This window comes from Gambusia affinis, linkage group LG16, assembly GCF_019740435.1.
Source record: "Gambusia affinis linkage group LG16, SWU_Gaff_1.0, whole genome shotgun sequence".
Taxonomy (NCBI): domain Eukaryota; kingdom Metazoa; phylum Chordata; class Actinopteri; order Cyprinodontiformes; family Poeciliidae; genus Gambusia; species Gambusia affinis.
In genome coordinates, this window is record NC_057883.1 from 8,351,442 (window position 1) to 8,370,723 (window position 19,282).

At 40.7% G+C, this 19,282-nt stretch overlaps 1 protein-coding gene across 1 annotated transcript in view; it reads right to left on the reverse strand.

Moving 5' to 3' along the window:
• palm1b (paralemmin 1b) overlaps positions 1-14,845 on the reverse strand; it is a 28,305-nt gene extending 13,460 nt beyond the window's left edge. Inside the window, exon 1 of the mRNA XM_044142195.1 lies at positions 14,462-14,845. The gene's annotated coding sequence lies outside the window, so the exon portion shown is untranslated. The remainder of the gene's footprint in view (positions 1-14,461) is intronic.
• Positions 14,846-19,282: the final 4,437 nt, after the last annotated feature.

The window sequence follows — 19,282 nt, forward strand, 5'->3', positions numbered from 1 at the left end:
TCCATTGACATTTCTTTAGTTACAACCCAGAGAAGTTTTGTTTTTGCCAGCAGAAGAGGAGCAGAATGGCACTTTTATGAATGGAATTCAATTAAATCCTTGTCATTTCATTCTAAATAAAATACCGCCTGTCCTATATGACAATGTGATTGTTCACAGAAAGTTAAACTGCTTAAATTTCTTTAAGAAAAAGAAACTGCAAACTTGCATTTATTTTTTTTTGTAAAAGCAAATGCAAATATTTCAGATTGATAACATTAGTTTTCACATACGCAAACATAGCTTCATCAAAGCTAAAGATAATTGCCTAATGAAGAGATACTTAAGATTAAAGCCATGAAAATACACCCCTGTAGAGCACAACTTAAATGTGGAAATCAATGTAGCCCAGTGATGGGGATGCTTAACAAGTCTAATTTACTGAGTCGGTGTCAAATTATCAATAGCTGCAACCTCAGGAAAAGATATTGAGTTCTCCCACTCTGTTTGGAGGCTGTCTCTCGCTTGAGAAAGAAAAAAACTGGGAAAACTATTTTGAGATTGTGTAAATGATAGCTTTTTGCACAGATCGGAGGCGATTTTTGCAACACAAAGCAATGTTTGCTTTTTGTTTTTTGTTTTTTTTTGCAGAGGAATGGAAGCTTTAGTTTTCCTCCTTTCTTTAAATCAAGCTCCCTCAAACAAGCAACAACGGAACAACTCTGCATGTCTCCGACCACCTAAACCGACATGCTTCTGTGCAAAACACGTGCTGAAGTGGTGTCACCGCTCCTGTTGGGTGGCAAGACTCCCACTGTCACAGTGCGAATTAGCTGGCACTAATTCACGGAGCTTATTATAAGGGCTGAAAACACACAGAGTCAACAGCTCTTATGTCAGCCCTGGTGTGAACTGGAGTCTTCTGAACCTCCAGGACTGCAGCGGTCTCAAACATGCGGGTTGTAGGACTCTTCACGCTCCTGTACAGCAATCATATGAGTGACCTCAACAAACAGACTGTTTTTCCATCAAGCCACATCAGCATCACATGGAGATGCTTCGGAAAAATGAAAAGAGAGAGAGAGAGGAGAGAGAGAGAGAGAACCGCAATCATCTGATCAACCCCTCAAGCACACACACAAACACAGTCATATTATACTTCCTGGATTTTCTTTTTTTTTCTTCCTCATTTGACCTGTCAAGCTAATCAAGCAAAATCAGGAGGAATGAAAGCACATGTGAGAAAGGCATGTGGAAATTCTCCGCATAAAGAAAAATGTTTGACATGATAGACCAGAACTGTGAAAAATAAAATAACCTAGAAGTAATGTTGTAAATATTTATTGCTTATCTGAACCTGTCGTTATTATTCTTCTTCTTATTATTATTATTAGAACTGAAGTCAGTGTTATCTGTGAAGACGTTTTTGCATGCCCAAATGAGGAAAAGTCACGCTAAAGTTTTCAAGTAATGTTCCAGACCATTTCCCCTCATGGGGGGAAAAAAAAGCCTTTTTCTGAAATAATAACTAGACTCACTGGTAGTTGTTAGAAAAACAGCCTGTGATCAAATTGTCCTCCCATTGCCTACATGTGTCCCCTCATAATGGACCTGCTGCAAGAAGTCCTGTTTGAAATTATATTCACGTCTTTGGTTGTTCTGCTAACTTTGCCACGCTGCATGCAGAAACTGGTGCACAGAAGCTGCACACTACATTGATCGACATGGACTGTCATTGATTTTAGCCTGGGGTCATCAGGCATGCAGCCGGCGGATGCTAACATTCACAGCTCATTATTGTAATTTCCTTAACCATTAAGAATGCAGGATGACTGCATTGATGATTTTATTACACACGTTTCAGCTGAATACGACTATGCTTACGATATCGTTAACGACTAATTTTCTATGAATTAGTGAATGAACAAGCGTCACAAAGAAAAACCTGATGGACAGTATACAGTTGACAGTAGGTTAGGTTCGAAAACAAGGTTTGTGTTAGACCGGCAAATACAGCAACTCAGACCACCCTCTTCACTGTGGTCATAAAAGAATAAGCATGGTTAGCACCCAGGCTGCGTGTTATAAGGAAGAAATGTGATTATATAGGTGAATGTTGCAATAATAATAAGACTGGTGATAAATAATTCAAGGACTGATAATGTCTTTATGTTTTGGTCCTTAGAAATATGGATCCCGCATTATAAGTACATAAGAATTCACGATAACTGCCTTAATAACAAGGATTTATTCAAAAAGTTGATTCTCGTTGACATCACAGATTTTTTTTAAATCTTACTTTCTGGAACATTTATGCTCCATAAAAAAGCAAGAATCGCCAAATACCTCACAGGAATAGTATCTAAATAATTAGCAAACAGAATCTGTACCTCACACTGTTAGACAACCTCCATTAGTTCAAACCGTTGACACAAGGAAAGATGGACTAATGCTATCTGCAGCTGGATTTGCGACTTGGCTGGTCAGACAATGTTTTTCAAATCTATTACAGTCCAATGAAGTGCGGTTTTCTCCTGTTGTAGCCCGTCTGCTTCCTGGTTTCACTTGTATGTTCAGAAATGGTTCTCCAAATGTCTTTGTTGTAAAGAGTGTTAAGCTACTGTTGCCTTTCTGGCATCTTATAACAGTTGTCCCATTTTCACCTGACCTCCGACATTAAAAAAGGCTTTTCGATCTACACAGCAGCTGGCTTTTCTGTTTTTCTCTGAACATTATATACAGTTAAGAGACATTGATGTGTAAAAATCCCCTTAGATCACTTTATGATGTAGGTATACCACTGGGCATTAAAATCAATGTCAGAGTGTTTAAAGCAGCCTATTTCCTTTCTTCCCCATTTCAATGCCTGGTTTGAACTTCATCACATTTTCCTGAAGTTCAATGGCTGGATTCATTGAGCAGGTGAACAAATAAAGCGTCCATTTAGTGCGCATTATAAAACACAACGTAACTTATAGGGTGATCATGGCCTGATTTTGGTTGATCATTTCCATTTTGTTTTAAACAAAATTCAAGATTCAGTAGCGCTTGTCCAAGGTCCATAACTGATGTGACAAATTTAAAAAGAATTCCACAGAAACTTGGCAGATCTTGACGTACAAATGCAGGCTCGAGTTCTGCTGCCTCTTAAACAAACTACACACACACAGAGGGAAAAGCTTTTGTGGCGTCGTTAGGAGAGTAATTACATTTGTCACAGTAAAAGGAAGACAACGAGGGAGGCAGGAAGTCACTTACAGACGGGGTACAATGACATATTGAATCAGATAAAAATGTAAGTGATCCAAAATGTCGATCAAGAAAAAACTGAAAACGGATGTGATCTTTAACAGCCAGTGGGGTTCGGACATATGTTTCTGGCAGTATGACGAAGCAGGTGTGTAACAGCCTAAGCCGGTAAAACACAGTCGTCCTTGCTTTCTGTTGGCTGCTCTGCACTCGCAGCATTTCCAGGAACACATTAACTGGCTGCAAAGTGCACCATCATGTTTTCTAACCACATTTTGCTCATAATCCTCTGGCTCCGGTACACACTTTTGCTCTGTGCAACTCCACTGAATCACCTCAACAAAATTAACTTAGTTCCTACGAAGCTACATAATTCATAATGCACGCTGCCCGTCACTGATTGAGAACATTATGCAGATCTGAAGACAAATAAGCTTTACAGTTTACAGATGCAATGTTTTCTGACAGGAACTGGCAGGGTACATAATAACGGCAATTTTTTCTACAACTGCTTTTGTTTTCCTACATTTATAACTAACATATTTTATTTCATGTGACAAAAGCATCTTGTTTTTAAGTATAATTGTTTGCTTTTGTAAAAGAAAGCTGATTGTTAGAGTTATTTTGACACAGAAGCACCACATCAATTATCAATGTAACACAGTCTGAGTTGTGACAGTCCCCTCCTATCCAGTAGGGGTCTCTAGTCTAGTCCACTATTTGTTTTTTGTTCTTTCAGGAAGCAGGTGGATGGACTGTTGATTGAACGCACCTGGTGGCTAATAAATACTGGCATCTAGTCAGTCACCTGCCCTGCTTGGTTGGCCTCCGGACCTGACCGGAACAGGCAGCACTGCTCCACACTTCTCTCGGACTGGGTGAACAGTCCTCTAAGCGCATACTTTTTTTGGAAACAAATAAATTGTTTATTTGGATCCGCTCGTCTGTCTCCCATTTTTGTCATTGCCTATGAGGGGGCGTGACAAATGAGGGCTCGTCCGGGATTTGAACCCGGGTACTCTCACACTAGATAAAGGTCAGCAAGAACATGGCATACCAACATAAGACCACGCACATTGTCGGACATCTGCCTCCGTTTCACACATAATTATCTTTAGTGACACATTACAGCAGTCGTCTTAATCACAGATTCCTTTTAGACTTATTTATGTTGTTTCCCGGCATCTGTTGGTCATCAGTGACTAAACGCCTTACTTTAAAATGCCTGAGCTGATTTAATATCTATTTTACAACCACTTCTACAAACAAAGTCACATGCATATGTTCAGCCTGATCGAGGGATCCAGGGAATATTCTAGCCTTACGTGTAAAATACTAATAATAATAATAATAATAATAATAATAATGGATTTTGTGCTCCTTGATGTGTTCAAACGTGGATGCTGTAGGTTTAAATAACTGCATAATAGCACTCTAAAGGGTGAACGCTTTCAATAAAGAATCACTGACTTGAAACAATATCAAGTTGCTGACAGGTTGATGAAGAGTATTAATAATGTTTTTGGCTCCCCGGTAATACTGAAGCTGATTGTGGAGGAGCAGAGTACTTTTAATATGTGCTGATGGTTTGGAAACTTTACAGGCCAGATTTGTTACCTACGTTGTCAGAATTATTGGATATTCAGAGGACAGAAAACAAAATTTTGCCAAAATTCCTGTAATCCAATTGTATGTAAGCAGTCATGCTTACATACAAGATAGCCAGAAATGGATCTTCTGACAAAGATCCATTTCTCATTTGCCTGGACAACACTTTCACAGTCTTTTTTTAATTTGACTCCTGTACTTTTGGTGTAAGTAGGGCATTTGAAATGAAGGACCTGCTGACTCTGCTGTTGGTATTTGCACATGTAAGGAGTAAACCATTCGCAGTCCTTAGTCGGGTATCAAATACTTTGAAATTACTTTCAGGCTCTAATAAACAAGAATGAGTTTGTATTAGAAACCTGAAAGGAACAGTATCTATGTCTAATGGTAAGAAGTATTTTCATGAAAACCTTAAACCAAAACAATTGCATAATAGCCATTAAATTATAACAGGCAGGAATAACTCCATCTTACATCAAGCTGAACTGAGCTACATATTTTTATGACTTTAATCTACTTTAATAATCAATTACACCATTACTAACCAATTAAAATTGACAATATAGTTCAGCTGTTCTCATGGAGCGGCTCCCTTTCACAGAAAACATGGCTACTGATGAACTAGAAAACAACTTTTAATGATCCCACTTATGATATGTTGGAACACAAACACCTATAAACGGTTTCCATAAACTCATTTGTTCTATCTAAGCAGCAAAGAGGCCCTTATTTGCGTGCAAACTCATAGCAGCAAGAACCTTTTAACAGACTCGGTCTCAAAACCAGTCTGATAAAGGAGCAGCTTTAAAAATAAATAAATAAGTATATATATATATATATACACACACACACACAGACAGAATTTTTTTCAGGACAGATATTTCTTTTAAAGTCTGACTGATTAGTTTAATAATCCAGGCCTGGATTAAAAAAAATATCAGGTACTCTGAGAGAGGAAGCTAATCTCAAATCACTTCACACTCTCATTATTGAAGTGGCCCTTCTTTCTCCTCACTGCTGTTCACGTCGTCGACTTCCTTCCTTCAGGCCACAAGAGGACACACACAACAATATCTGTGTCTTTTCCCCCCCCCTCCAACCAAGCTCTTGTCTCAGGCCAAATACCCACACCGTGACCTCGTCACCACCACACATGCACACCCGGCAGCCTCCTCTCTGAGGCACAACACAAACTGTGCCAAACGTAAACACTGCGGTGCCAAAGGAAGTCTGCTGAGGTCACATGTTAAGTCTTCCAGGGTCACAGGTTAAAACTAGTTCCCTTCTTTTGGGTCAGCAGTAAATAACAGCTCTGCCATTGCGGCAGTCAGAGGAGGACAGCGCTGTGCGACATCCATGTCGAAAGCACAAATGAAGCACTGTTTAACATGCCCGTCGTGAGGACAAATGGGAAACCACGCGCTGATTGGGAAATGCAGGGTGGAGTTGTGACGAGGGGTGGTGGGATCAAGACGACCAAAAAGCACTTTTAACGTCTTACTTTGCCAACTCCATTTTGCAAAACAGCGCCTGGTATTTTGTTGCATCAATATGACCTCTACTAATTTCTTGGGAAATCAAAAGACACGCCATGAAGAGTTCGTCTCTTCTACGCAATTGGTTAAGACAAGAAGAACTCTCATTTTACTCTCTCTGACTAGGTTATTGTTGTCTTTCTTGCAATCAAAATTCCAGGAATAACTGCAACATAAGACCCCCCCAACTATACCTAAATGTTGTCAGCTTTTGACTTAATTGGGTTAAAACTGATGTAGACCAATGCGCTGATGATTTCAAATCAAGTTTTGTCAAATTAGTAGATGAATGTCACATTTTATTGGGTGTATAAAAAAACACACACAATATCCTCAGAGTTCTGAGCGACTCAAACTGAAAATGCAGTCAGTGGGGTAATATTTTTAGATAAAATACATCTACATTTATCACAAGATAAATGTGGATTTGGCAGCGCTGTTCTCGCTGCCAAATCGCTTCAGTGTTAGATTAGGATAATTTTCAAACAACTAAAAGACTTGGTAAAACACAGAGACGTACCATCTTCTTTTTTATGACCTGTACTTAAAGTTTAGGTAAACATTGTGGTGGGTCGGGCTGCCTTCTACAAGAGGGAGAAGGCCGGCATTCCCCTGACTTTCATTACTTGATACAGAAAATACCAACAAGAAAAAATAAAGATAGGAAAACAATAACAAGATATGAACAACAAAATGTGTCTGCTATGCATGTGTCTTGCATGTGTGTGTGCTTAAGTGTGTACAGAATTGGAGGAAAAAGCTGCCTGCAGAAAGCCGGTAATGAGTGTCACAGAGGGGATAGGAGGCTGATATCACCACAATACTCATACCAGGAAGTTGCCTCTCACATTCACAGTCATGGACATAACATGCAGCAGTGCAGGGGGCACTGACGGCACGGACAACCAACGTGCCATCCCAAAGCCAGCAGCCCACAACCCGCCGCCCGAAACCTCTGCAGAGCTGAACAAACATAACCTCAACCAGCGAAAACAACGTCAAATCCAGACTTCACTGTTCCACTGGAACTTCACTGGAACAGCCCAGGCTATATATGTACTGCTCACATTTTCAATTCCATTGCATAAAAGAATACCTGCACTTAGAGTGAACTGTTGAGTCACAACTAGCAGTGGGATAAAGCCGTTAGCCTCACCCAGCATACCTTTACTGTAAAATGTGAATGTTGTTCAAGTGAAGGAAATCAATTACTTGAATTGTAAAACTGCTTAGGTTAGTATCTGCTAATATTGAGTTGTATTGCATATATAGGAATATTATCAGTTTTACAAGATTTTTAAAATCTACTAAAACCACTGTTAGACTCTAGCTCTTAGCTTCCCATTGCTCTTGGGATTTATGTAGTATCACAGGTAAGACAACATTGACACCTTGTAAGATTTTGAAACCAGTTTTCAAAAATATACAGAACATTTCTAAGCTCCACTTTTCTCCAGCGTTAACTTAAAAAGCACTCAACTTGTGACCTATTCAGAGATTTATTGCTGAGGCTACACTCATCACTCCGGCAACGTAGAAAAAAATTCAACATGGCTCTTTTTAACATGTGATTAAAGGTCTGACTTGTTCACTCCCCTTTGGCCCATGCTTATGTTGTTACAAATCAGTGCAAACGGGCCCTTCGCATTTAAGGAATGGCTCTTTCTTAGATTTATCTCTACAGAATAAAGCGAAGCTTTGTCTCTGAGCTACGCCATTGTGTAGATTTATGTCATTGTGGAGTAGGGAGTGGGCTGCATAATGATATTGTTAATAGTGGAAATATTTTGGATGATATGGATGCGTAACAAATTTGAACCAGGTGTACATAATTATGAGACAACCTGATACAAGTGAATGCACCATTCAGAGGTCAGTGGTTGAAATCGGTCTACCAGTGACCAGAAGGTAAAATGGCAAAATATTGCACGTCTTTTGTTGTTCATCTTATAACCAAACTATAAACTACTGTTTTCAGTCTGTGAAGACATCTAGTGACAAGTTCTATGACGCAACCTTTCGTTGAGTTTAGTAAAATTCAGATTTCTTTAAAAAAATAAAAATAAATCAAAATCCTTTCATTTAGCTTTAATTTCACCAGAAATCATTTTTGTGAGTGGCAAAAACAGCTGACTGGTCTCCAAATCTTTCATTCAACGTAATAAGTTAGTGTGATTTTTGTAGATAAGATCTTCAGAGAGCTAACCACAAACAGGATCTTGCATGCTCATTGAAAATTGTTGGAAGCGTCGAGTCCTGTGAAATAGTTGTTGGAAGTTTCGGCTTAATAAAAGATGAATATCTTGGGTTGTACTTGACATTTTCTATTTTAACACGATTTTAGATCTGTCAGTGAAATCCTTGCCCAAAACAAAAGAGTTTTCAGCCAAACAAATTTGTCTCATTCTTGAATTGCAACCAGGGACCCACCAAATACCACAACAAGGGCTAAAAATGATTGCGGGGCACTTCGGACAATCCTGGGTTACAGGTATATGCTTTGATTAAACAAAGACTACAAAATGCAAACGGTATAGTTCTTAAAAATAAAATCAGAATTGGGGCAAAAGATTAGATAAGTCTAGTTCTTGCAGGAAATTGTCAGAAACAATCTCATAGAAGAATTTGGTGGTGACAGCAGTAGGAGTTCGCCCTGCAATCGGTGGATTGCCGCTTGGTTTCCCGGTCCGCCTGACTTTGTCATTTGTGTCCCTGGGAAAGACACTTCATCTGCCTCGCTGGCAGGTGTTGGTTTTAAGGGCTGATAGTGCAAAATCGCAGCCTCAATTCTGCCAGACTGCTCCATGGCGGCAGTAGCTACAATCCAGTAGCTTGTCATAATCAGCATGCCTCTTGGTCATATTATTTCACCTCACAACTATCAAGCAATGATCAACATCTGCAAGTCCATCAAAAAAAACAAAAAGAAAGACAAAAAGTCAACCGTCATCTCAGGATACAAGGGTAGCAGAGGTTGTTAATGAGTAAGGAACAGGATAATGGGTTTTAATTATTGACTTGCACCATCGTCTCAATGCAACAACCATTGAAAAAGCTTTAGAACCAACATGACCTGCTGACATCGGAGCTTTTATCCTCACAGACAACCAATTTTCATAGTACGCCGTCTCCTGCATCCTAATACTTGCTCTCTGCCTCTCAGGTCAGTCAGCATCTTTTATACATCCGTAACACAATGGAGTTGCATTACTGGAGCAGCATCTCATTTCAATGTTAACGCAGGAACCATTAAGCCTAATATGTACCTTCCCTTATGGCAACCTCCCAATTCCCACTTAAAACTCTAAGAACAGCTAGCAATTGTTTATGGAGAGTTTGTTTGTCTCATATCGCCCCAGCCAACCTCTTCTGGGATTTAACAAAAACAATTACAAAGAAAAAGAACTATCACATTCACAAGAGATTTAATATTTGTTCACAGTCTTCTTTCCAACGGCAAATAAAAATATGTTTGTACCCCGTTTGCCACATATCAATAGTCCTTTTGAAATAATTTTTGTAACAACTATGCTGATCGTCATATGAGAATGTGGGTGTGCGCGTGGTTTGACCGGCGGACACAAGAGTCTCTCTTTCTCCCGAACACACACGCATTAGCACAACGTGCACAAACACACTCGGCTGAGGATGTTTCCCTCCGAGATTAAAGCGACTTAGTGGCTTAAAATGACAGTAAATGAGTAGACAGATGATCTGTTGGGAAGCGAGTGAAAATAAAAAAACAAATCCCCTCCTGCCTTAGCCGTCATGACAATGCAGCACGCAGGGAAAGGGTGAGGGGAGGGAGACTAGTTAAAGAGAGGGTGAGAAAAAGTGACTATCCAGGAGAAAATGAGGAAGCAGATTATTAAGAAGTGAGTAAAATTACATGGAGGAAGAGAGGGCAAGGTGGAGAGCAGTGCATTATCTATTAATATCTGACACCTCTACAATCTGAGCCCAATGTTGCTCTTTATAACTTTGAATGCTGAATGAGGACTATTGTTCCGCAGAAAACTTTAAGGTCTTTCTCATGCTTGCCATTTTTTTACACTTTCAGTCTGCTGAATTAGTTTTAGAACTGCTGCATTGTTGACAGCAGGGTCAGTAAGAGGAGCCAACTGGGTCTGTGGGTGGTCCTCTGTACTCCATAGCTGCTGGGATGGCTACATCCCAGCGGCTAATACCATGCACAATCAACCCAACTGGTTAAATGCCACTTTTAAGGGGGCAATTGGGGGCACCTTGATGATACAAAGTTAACTTCATTTTACGTTCAGATTTTCCTTTGTTCTTGGAATATATTTAGCAAGATGTTTGAACATTGAAATGAAAGCATCACTCTATTGGATGAAACTCCCATGACTCTGAAAAACATTGGATTAACAATGAACATATGGCTGTGTACAAGACACCAAAATGAGAAGATTTTACCTTTGTGACATGGTACATCATTCCATCAGAAATTGGGTACATTGTGACCATAAAATAATGGAAATGAGGAGTAGCAATACTCATGTACTTCACTTGGTGGCAAGTATGGCTCCATACCGTACTTCAGAATTGAGATTCATCAGACCAGGCAACGTTTTTCCGTCCTGGTATTGTTAGGCTTGTGTGAGTTGTATCCCCAGTTTCCTGTTTTCAGCTTAAAGGAGTTACCCAGTGTGGTCATCTGCTGCTGTAGCCCACCGGTTTCAAGGTTCAACATGGCTCCTATTCTATTTTGATTTTACTCTACCATCTCAAACCAGTTTGAAAATAATCTCCGACATCAACAAAGCATCTTCACACAAGATATTTCTCATTTTTGGAACCTTCTTTGTAAACCAAAGAAAGTTTCTACCGTATGTGTTTATATAGTAGGCAGAATGGCTTATGAAGCATTAATAACCACACTGCATTCAATTATTTAAATCCTCCTTCCATCTTACCATGTTTGCTTCCAAGTAACAAGTTGATAAGCCATTTTGCTTTAAAGAGCCACTAAATAGCTATCTAATAAAATGCCAGGTGAGTGTATGTTGAGTTGAAATGACGCTGAACAAACAGTGGTGGAGAAGGTGTTGAGTTATCGCATCTGAGCATAATACTCCACGAGTAGTTTTACAGACAAATAACAGTGAGGGGAGTCAAAAGGCTACTTGAAGTGCCCTGATCACTTTATTCATCCAGGTGCAGATTTACAGAGGTAAAGTATTGGTTTACATTTTAGCTAAAAACAACCAAGTTCTGCTAAAATTAGCTATATAAATGGTGGGAATGTAGAACGGAGCTGGTAGACCAAAACATTGACACTTAAATTGTAGGTAAAAAGAATTTCTATCACACAGAAGAATGAAGACATTTCTTCAACTAAAATTAAGACGCTTGAGTGCTGAAAACATAATTAATCAAACTGAAAACAGTGGCAGTAACCTCAAAGTTTACAGAGAAATTGTTCACCTAAGCTCTTTAGTTTAGACCTAACTCATTCTTACACCTTCCCCCCCCCCCTCTGACAGCCCATAAATATGAGCGAGTGACCTTCCGGTTACCAGCCCATTTCCCCAAATCTAAATTGATGGAAACAGAGTCATTCAATTACCATGCCTGCTAGGTCAGGAGGCAGCCATCAGCACACAAAAACACACACAAGCCATACATGCTTGCCTTATTTGTTCAACTTTGCTGCCTACTGCCTAAAACTCACTCACAAAGCTGCACATGGAGGCACACGGAGACAGAAATGTGACTGCCCATAGTCGTGACGCCAGATGATGACTGGGTGAACAAGACAAGTGCTGTCAGCCCTACAGTGAGTTGCTGACAAAACACAGAGCAGCCCCCACCGGAAATAGAGCTCCCCCCAAAGCGCAGACTGGCCGAGGCATTTTAGGGGACCTAACGTGTCTGGCTCATACAATAAAATGACACAACAGACAACAAACAGGAGCAGGAACAGGCCTAGTGTAGTTACTCTGCTTGGTAAGATTGCCCTAAAACAGCACAGAAACACAGCACACAGGTAAGCTATAAATGTGTAGGAAAGTTTAACGTAGGGATATAAAATAATTTCTCAAGCTTTGAAAGGCTATGGCACAACTGCAAATCTACAACTAAATCTCCACCTAAACCAAAAACTTGACAATGAGAGCTTTACTTAGAGAAGCAGCCAAGAGACCTGTGAAAACTCTGGAGGGCTAACGGAAATCCATGGCTCAGGTGGGAGAATCTGTCAACATGACAACAACATAGTTATTCAACCATTCTTTCCTTTTCGTTAGAGTGGCAAGAAGAAGGCCACTGTAGGAGCAAAGCCATAGGAAGTGTTTAAAGTTTGTACGGGGCACCGCAAACATGAGGAAGAAGGTGTTGTGTTCAGATAAGAGCAAAATATAACTTTCTGGCCAATATGTAAAACGTTGCACATTAATCTAACCAAATCATTCCCACGCTGACACTTGGTGGTGGCAACATCATGCTATGGTACAGCGCATCTTTAGCATGGACAAGTAAGCCAGTCATCTTTAACAGGAAGATGGATGAAACGTATTTTCCGGGTATTTCTGGAATAAAACATGTTTTATGTTTTATTCCAGAACATATTTATTTATTTATGTTTACCAGCTTGACAATGACAACTATGAACATACAACCAGAAAGACAATGGAATAGTTTAGACGAAAGTATATTCATGTGTAAACATCCATCCATCCATCCATCATTCCATTATCTAACACACTTATCCTTGTGGGTTTGCAAGGGGGGCTGGTCCCTATCTCCAGCAGTCAACGGGTGAGAGGCGGGGTATGTCCTGGATAGGCCTACATATAAACATTCAGGCCTAGATTCAATTGAGGATCAATATCAAACCTTGAAATCTGAGGTCCACAGAAGGGTTTTGACTTATCTGACTGTACTATAGTTACACTACAGTAGACATGCAAGTTAACCTGGTGTGATAGTAACATATGGGAAAGGGCTTTTACTGCAAAGTGAAGTTGACATCTTTCTTGCATTATTAGAAGGCAAACAAGCATTTATGTATTTTGCAGGACATGAAGTATTATAAGGCATGTCCAGGACCTAGAAATGTTCTGGGTGTGTTGTGTGTACAGACAACGTACTTGTCAACAAAGAGTTAGTTCACAACATAGAGAACTTCAGGGGGAGAGACAATAGGTAAGGACCAAAGGAAAAAATCTGCTTTGTCTGGTTTGGCTTCTACCTGCTGGGATCAAACACAGCTTGACAAGAACAGAGTAAAATTAATGGGAGTGACAATGTTCTGTTCGGTGACAGGAAAAGACACAGGCACGAGTCTACGTGCCGTTCGGAGCAGGATGGCGGAGGCAACCTGAGCGCGTTGAAGATGCTCAGCATCATAACTCCCTGTTCCGCTGGAGAGTGGAAATTCCGGACAGGAGTATGTAATGACCAACGTTTTATCAGCTCATGTGGGAGCGCGCCATGTTGGAGCGCGGACTGCTCGCATCACATCACAACACAACACACGCACAGAGATATCCCGTTTCTCCCCCTGCCTCCTCGCTTCTCCGCACTCTTCCATCCACAGTCTGCAACCAGTCAGCCTCTCTCCTCCGCGCCGTGACGGCCGTACACGGCTGGCTGGCGCCACGGGAACATTTACTAACAGAGACACCCAGAAACACTCCTCTTTTCTCGCACAAGTGGATCGATATAACATGATGGATCATCATAGGCGTTCGCGTAAACATGCCTTTCCGTTACACCTGTCGTGCCGTCTGTGCTTCCAAGACATGGAGCAAAACACGGTGGAATATGACATAAATCCTCCTTGAATCTGCTTCTGAATTTTGGAATTATTTATCCCAGAAGGATGCAGCCTCTCTTGGGATAGACCTTGAATGTGTTCAGCGGCGTCCAAGATGTTTACATGGCCCAAGAAGGCCACACACACACACACACACACCGCAAATATGTTTTGTATTTTCAGCCTTCCATCCACCTTCCACCGCTGTCATCCAAGTCTGTCCCAACCCACTGATGCTGCCGCACAAGCTACCGAAAACAGGTCACCCACAGGAAAAAAAAAAAAGAGTAAAAAAAAAAAAATCTGGACTTACTCAGTTGCAGATCCCTTTTCCTTCCCGCTGCGGACGTCTTCCAAACTCGCTGGGTTTTTTTTGTTTGTTTTGTTTTTATTTATTTCTGGATTCAGAATGACCAAACACCCCCCCTCTCTCTCTCCTCCTCCTCCTTCTTTATTTTTTTCCTCTTATAGCCGAGGTGACGCGGCAGGCAGCTCGCGCGCGCAGCCTGACGTTATAATGAGAACCCGACGGCTTCGTCTCGTGCGAAACAGGCGCGCGGTGGACTCGGGAATCTCATGGGCGATAGGGCGTCGTCGGGAGCAGGTTGTGGTTTAGCTTCAGCCAAGAGAGAGAGGGAGAGAGAGAAAGAGAGAGGGAGGCAGACAGAGTGTGAGTGGTATGTGAAGGGGAGCGCAGAGGGGGAAAGGATACGCCTCCCTGCCGTGGGGAGATAAAGGGGACCCTGGCCGCGCACGTTGATTGAGATACGGTTCCTCCTCTGCTAAAGAGAACTATTGCTGGCTGTCATTCAGCCCATATCACATGACGCAAGGAACCGAGGCTGTGTGCTTCATACCGTGCATCAAAACACATCACGTTCTTCTTGCATTTTGGAGAAGGCGCCATTCTTCCTTGTTTTCCTGTCCCGCCTCCCCACCTAGTGGCGCTGTTAGGCTCAGTCCCAAAGACTCAACCGGGGGTTTCTTTCTGCTGCGTTAGTAAAGCCCGTGCTTCGTGTGTAAGGCGTTTACAGCTTACGGTCAAAGACTTTAAGGTGAACCCACTCGCTCGCTCATGTATCAGCTATTTTCATTACTCACGTCAAAACATTGTGTCCTAAATAATACCAGCTGGCTATAATTATTCTCACCTCTGCACCCTGATATTTTCCAAAACATGTTGCACCTGCACCAAGCGTACAGCAGGTGGTGGTAGAGATCTAAATAGTTTTTATGGCCACATTAAATTTCCTCATATAAATGCCAAGAGCTGGCCAGATCTGGAAAAATGCATAAAACTTTAATTGGAAATGCTTTTAAAAGGAAATAGATTTTAAAGAATTTTCTAAACACCAAAGAAGTGCATTAGGACTAATTTATCTATCTATAAAATGTCTAACGTTTTATAGACACCTTTAAAATGTTTTTTCTTTATATATTACTACACATACTACTCTCTATATTCTTCTTGACAGATAGCAAGACAGAAAATATGTGTGACAAGATAAATAATTTTGCAGCAAAGAGATATTTCACACTTATTACATGATTCCATATGTGTTTATGGAAAGTTTTGATGCTTTTGGTGAGAATTTAAAATGTATGCAGTCATGAAAATAAAGAAAAAAAAACATTAAATGTGTAGGTGTGTCGGTGATAAACCCATGAGGCTTACCCAGAACAGCTACATTTATACTGAGATGAAATTACACAAAAGTGGAACTTATTTACTAATTTGATTACTTCTAAACACATTTTGCGGAATTTAATTTTATTTAGGGATAAAGGAAATAGCTAAAATGCAACTTAAAATGCAACCGACTCTAAATCCTAACTCATTTATTTTTTAAAAACTATCATTTAAATTTTAGTGTCCAAGTTCTGACTTTGTGTTGGTCCATCACACAATATCCCAATATAGTAAAATTGTGTGTTGTGTGTTTAAAAAAAAACAAAACCTGAAAAAGGGGTGTCAATAATATTGCAACATTGAATGTCCGAGTGAAGATGTGAGGCTGAGCTCTGATTTTTTGTTTTTGTTTCCCCTCACATTTTATGGAAGTTGTGAGTTTTAAAGTGGTATCAGATCTTAGTTTAGCATGTGGGTGTTCAGGGAATCCTGGAAGAATGTAAAAGCGAGTGAGAGTCAGCCAGGGAGAAGACGAAGAAACGAAATCATGTTGAAAGAGAACCGCCCCCCCCCCAAAAAAAACCCACCACCCTTACTGTCTGCTGCTCACTTCACGCACATCCATCTTTCTCTCCCCTCAAGCAATTTTCCATGTGTGTGTAGACCACACGACTGCATGTAGGAAGAGGATTTGGAGGAGGCACACCACCTCTGATGGTGTGCATGTGCGTGTCTCTCTTGACATCATGATAAATACCGGTGACAGATGAAGGTCAGCCATGTTTGGGTACTAAAATCCCTCCCCAAAATGTTTGTTGTTGTTGTTGTTTCTCCTTGAGAAATAGAATGCAGCCTCTCTATCTCAATTTGACAACACTGAGGGACTTTAAACGGACAAGCCGTCTTGAGTTTGTACGTGATCTGCAACCAAAAGCAGTTCGGCGAGTGTTGTTACGCGTAAATGCATGCAAACAAGCCCGTGTGTGTGTGTATCTACATGCGCCGTGGTGTGTGTGTGCTTGTGACTTTGGAGCCCTGGAGGCCAGCTCAGCACTTGGCTTCTTATCTCCCTCTCAGAACCTTGGTCGTGAATAAACATCTCCGGAATAAATATTTCCCAAAGTGAAAATAACCCGAGTGGAATTTGGAGGAGGCTGCAGAAAATCCACATCGGAGGACGAGGGCATGTGGAGGTTGTGGAGAAAAGTGAATGGATGAGAAACTGAATTACTGAAGCTTCTATCTGCTGACGGGCAGATAGAAGCTTCGGGGGATTCCTCGTTTCCATGCACATGACCACAAAAAGTAGATGAATGAATAAAAATTCTCCAAATTATTCATTTATTTTCTATACTTTCATCTTTTTTTTTTGCCTTGTTTTTCTGTATCTAACTCCATCCCTGTCCTTTTTAAAATGCCAGTCGTGCGTCTGTGGGCTACTGTAGCTTGTTTTGCATTCTCCTGCGCTCTTGCGCCAGTGTGCGTGGGCATTTTGTAGGAGCTGAAGAGTTCTGTGTTTTTGGGGATTTTTTCTGTTGCTCCCACACTTAACAAGCTGTTTCGTACAGTTCAAACCTGTTTTAACCTATTTCATATACTTACTTGTATTTCATTTGGATTTTACGTAACAGACTAATGCAGAGCAGCACAAGTTATTGTTGGGTTGAAGGAAAGCAGTACATGACATCATCTTGTATGACTTGTTTACTGCTGTAAGAGCTGCAGGTCTTTTGGGGAATCTTTTTAGCTTCGTTGCACATACACACCGAAGCTGTGACAGTGCCGCAGATTCTCAAAAATGTACATAACTACACTTTGACTGGGACACTATCAAATAAATGCATGCATTGGTCCAAAACAATACTGGTCTTTTTTTTTTTTTTTTTTCTATTAAATCGTCAAGTTAAAAGTATTCAGAGTACACAATATTCCACTTTTTCAGATTAAAATAAAACAAATAAAAGTCAAAAATAGATTTACTTCAAAATGTTTTTGTTTTACAGATTTCTTTACCCGCCGTACCGTCTCTCCCAGCCACGTCTGAAGTTGCACTATACCCTTTACCATTTTCGACTGAACATTGCTCTTTCAGATTATGAAAACCTGGGTTGTTATTTTCTACATCAAATAACAGCCATAACGTTATCTTATCTGCCTGCTAGGTCTCTTGGATGCTGTTTGTTTCCAAATGTTCTCAGAGGCCTTCACAGAACAGCTGGCTTTGTGCTGAGATTGCATCACATCCTGGTGTGCTCAGTTCACAGTGTCAGCTGATTTTACGGGATTTTATTTGAAAAGTTTTTTTTGTGGCACGATTGTGATTTTCATCATGCCACTTTTCTATAATTCCCAGATTTATGCGAGGGGGCGACTAATAGTCGCGCTATCCCCAGATTCATTGGCTGCAGATCTCTCCAGCCTCTTCGCTGATTGAATTTTACATAGTGAGTTAAAGGTGCCAAAATCAAGTGAACATTATTATTTTCAGACTTTTACACGTATAAAGCCTTAAAAAGCCTGTCTTCATTTAATTTTCTCTTGGCAATTCTGCTCTACTTATGTGTTAGTCCATTACATTTAATCCTGATGAATTAAAGGAGGGTTTGTGGTCTTAATTTGTAAAAACATGACAAGGGGCCCTGAATAGTTTTACAAGATACCTTATAACTAACTGAAGAGAAATGCACTGTACAAGCACAAAAAACATGTTTCTTTCACTGATTTTGCTTCTTCCCAATTTCCTTTTTTCATTTACTGCATCACTTATTATTTTTCTCCAAGGCAACACAAAGCCACCGACAAAGCAGACATGCACACAGATGCACACCAGTCTGTTGCTGCCATGAATCTTCAGCACTATAATGAGGGTCATGCCATGGAAATGTGTGAGCGTGAGAGGAAGTTTTTCTGTTTTTATCCCCCCTCCAACCAGATAAACAGGCGGCATCATGAAGTTACACACCTACCGTCCCTCTCCAGTCGTTTCATCTGTTCCCACACACAGATTGAGAGACCGTGTTTGTGTTTCAGGGGCTGTCCTTTTGTTTGTTTAAATTTTTTTTATTTAACTCGTGTATGCGCCTTGAGGGGCCGGGGGGGGGGAAAACAACAACCTTTCACGGTGCTGGATCAGGCTGGCATCGGATGTAACAATGTGTTAATCGGCGCCTGTTGTGCAGATCAGCAAGACCCGCGGTGAAGCCACTGATCCAGTTCTGGGCTCAGCTTGATGCCTCGGTCGAGTGACAGGTCTTTTATCTCCTCTCATAAAGTCGATGAAAGCTAAAAACAAATCTCTCCTTTCCCTTTCTTTTCTCCAAGATGCTTACACGGTTGCACAATGCAGGTGCACAATTTCATGTTGAAAATCTGCCTCTGTACTATTGGAATGGGCTGTGCAAGACAGAATTTGATGAGAGATGTCGTTGCACGATGCAAATCATAAGAAGTTGTGCTAAAAACATTCATCAGTGTTGAGGATTTGCTGGAAAGCGCCTCTTTCGT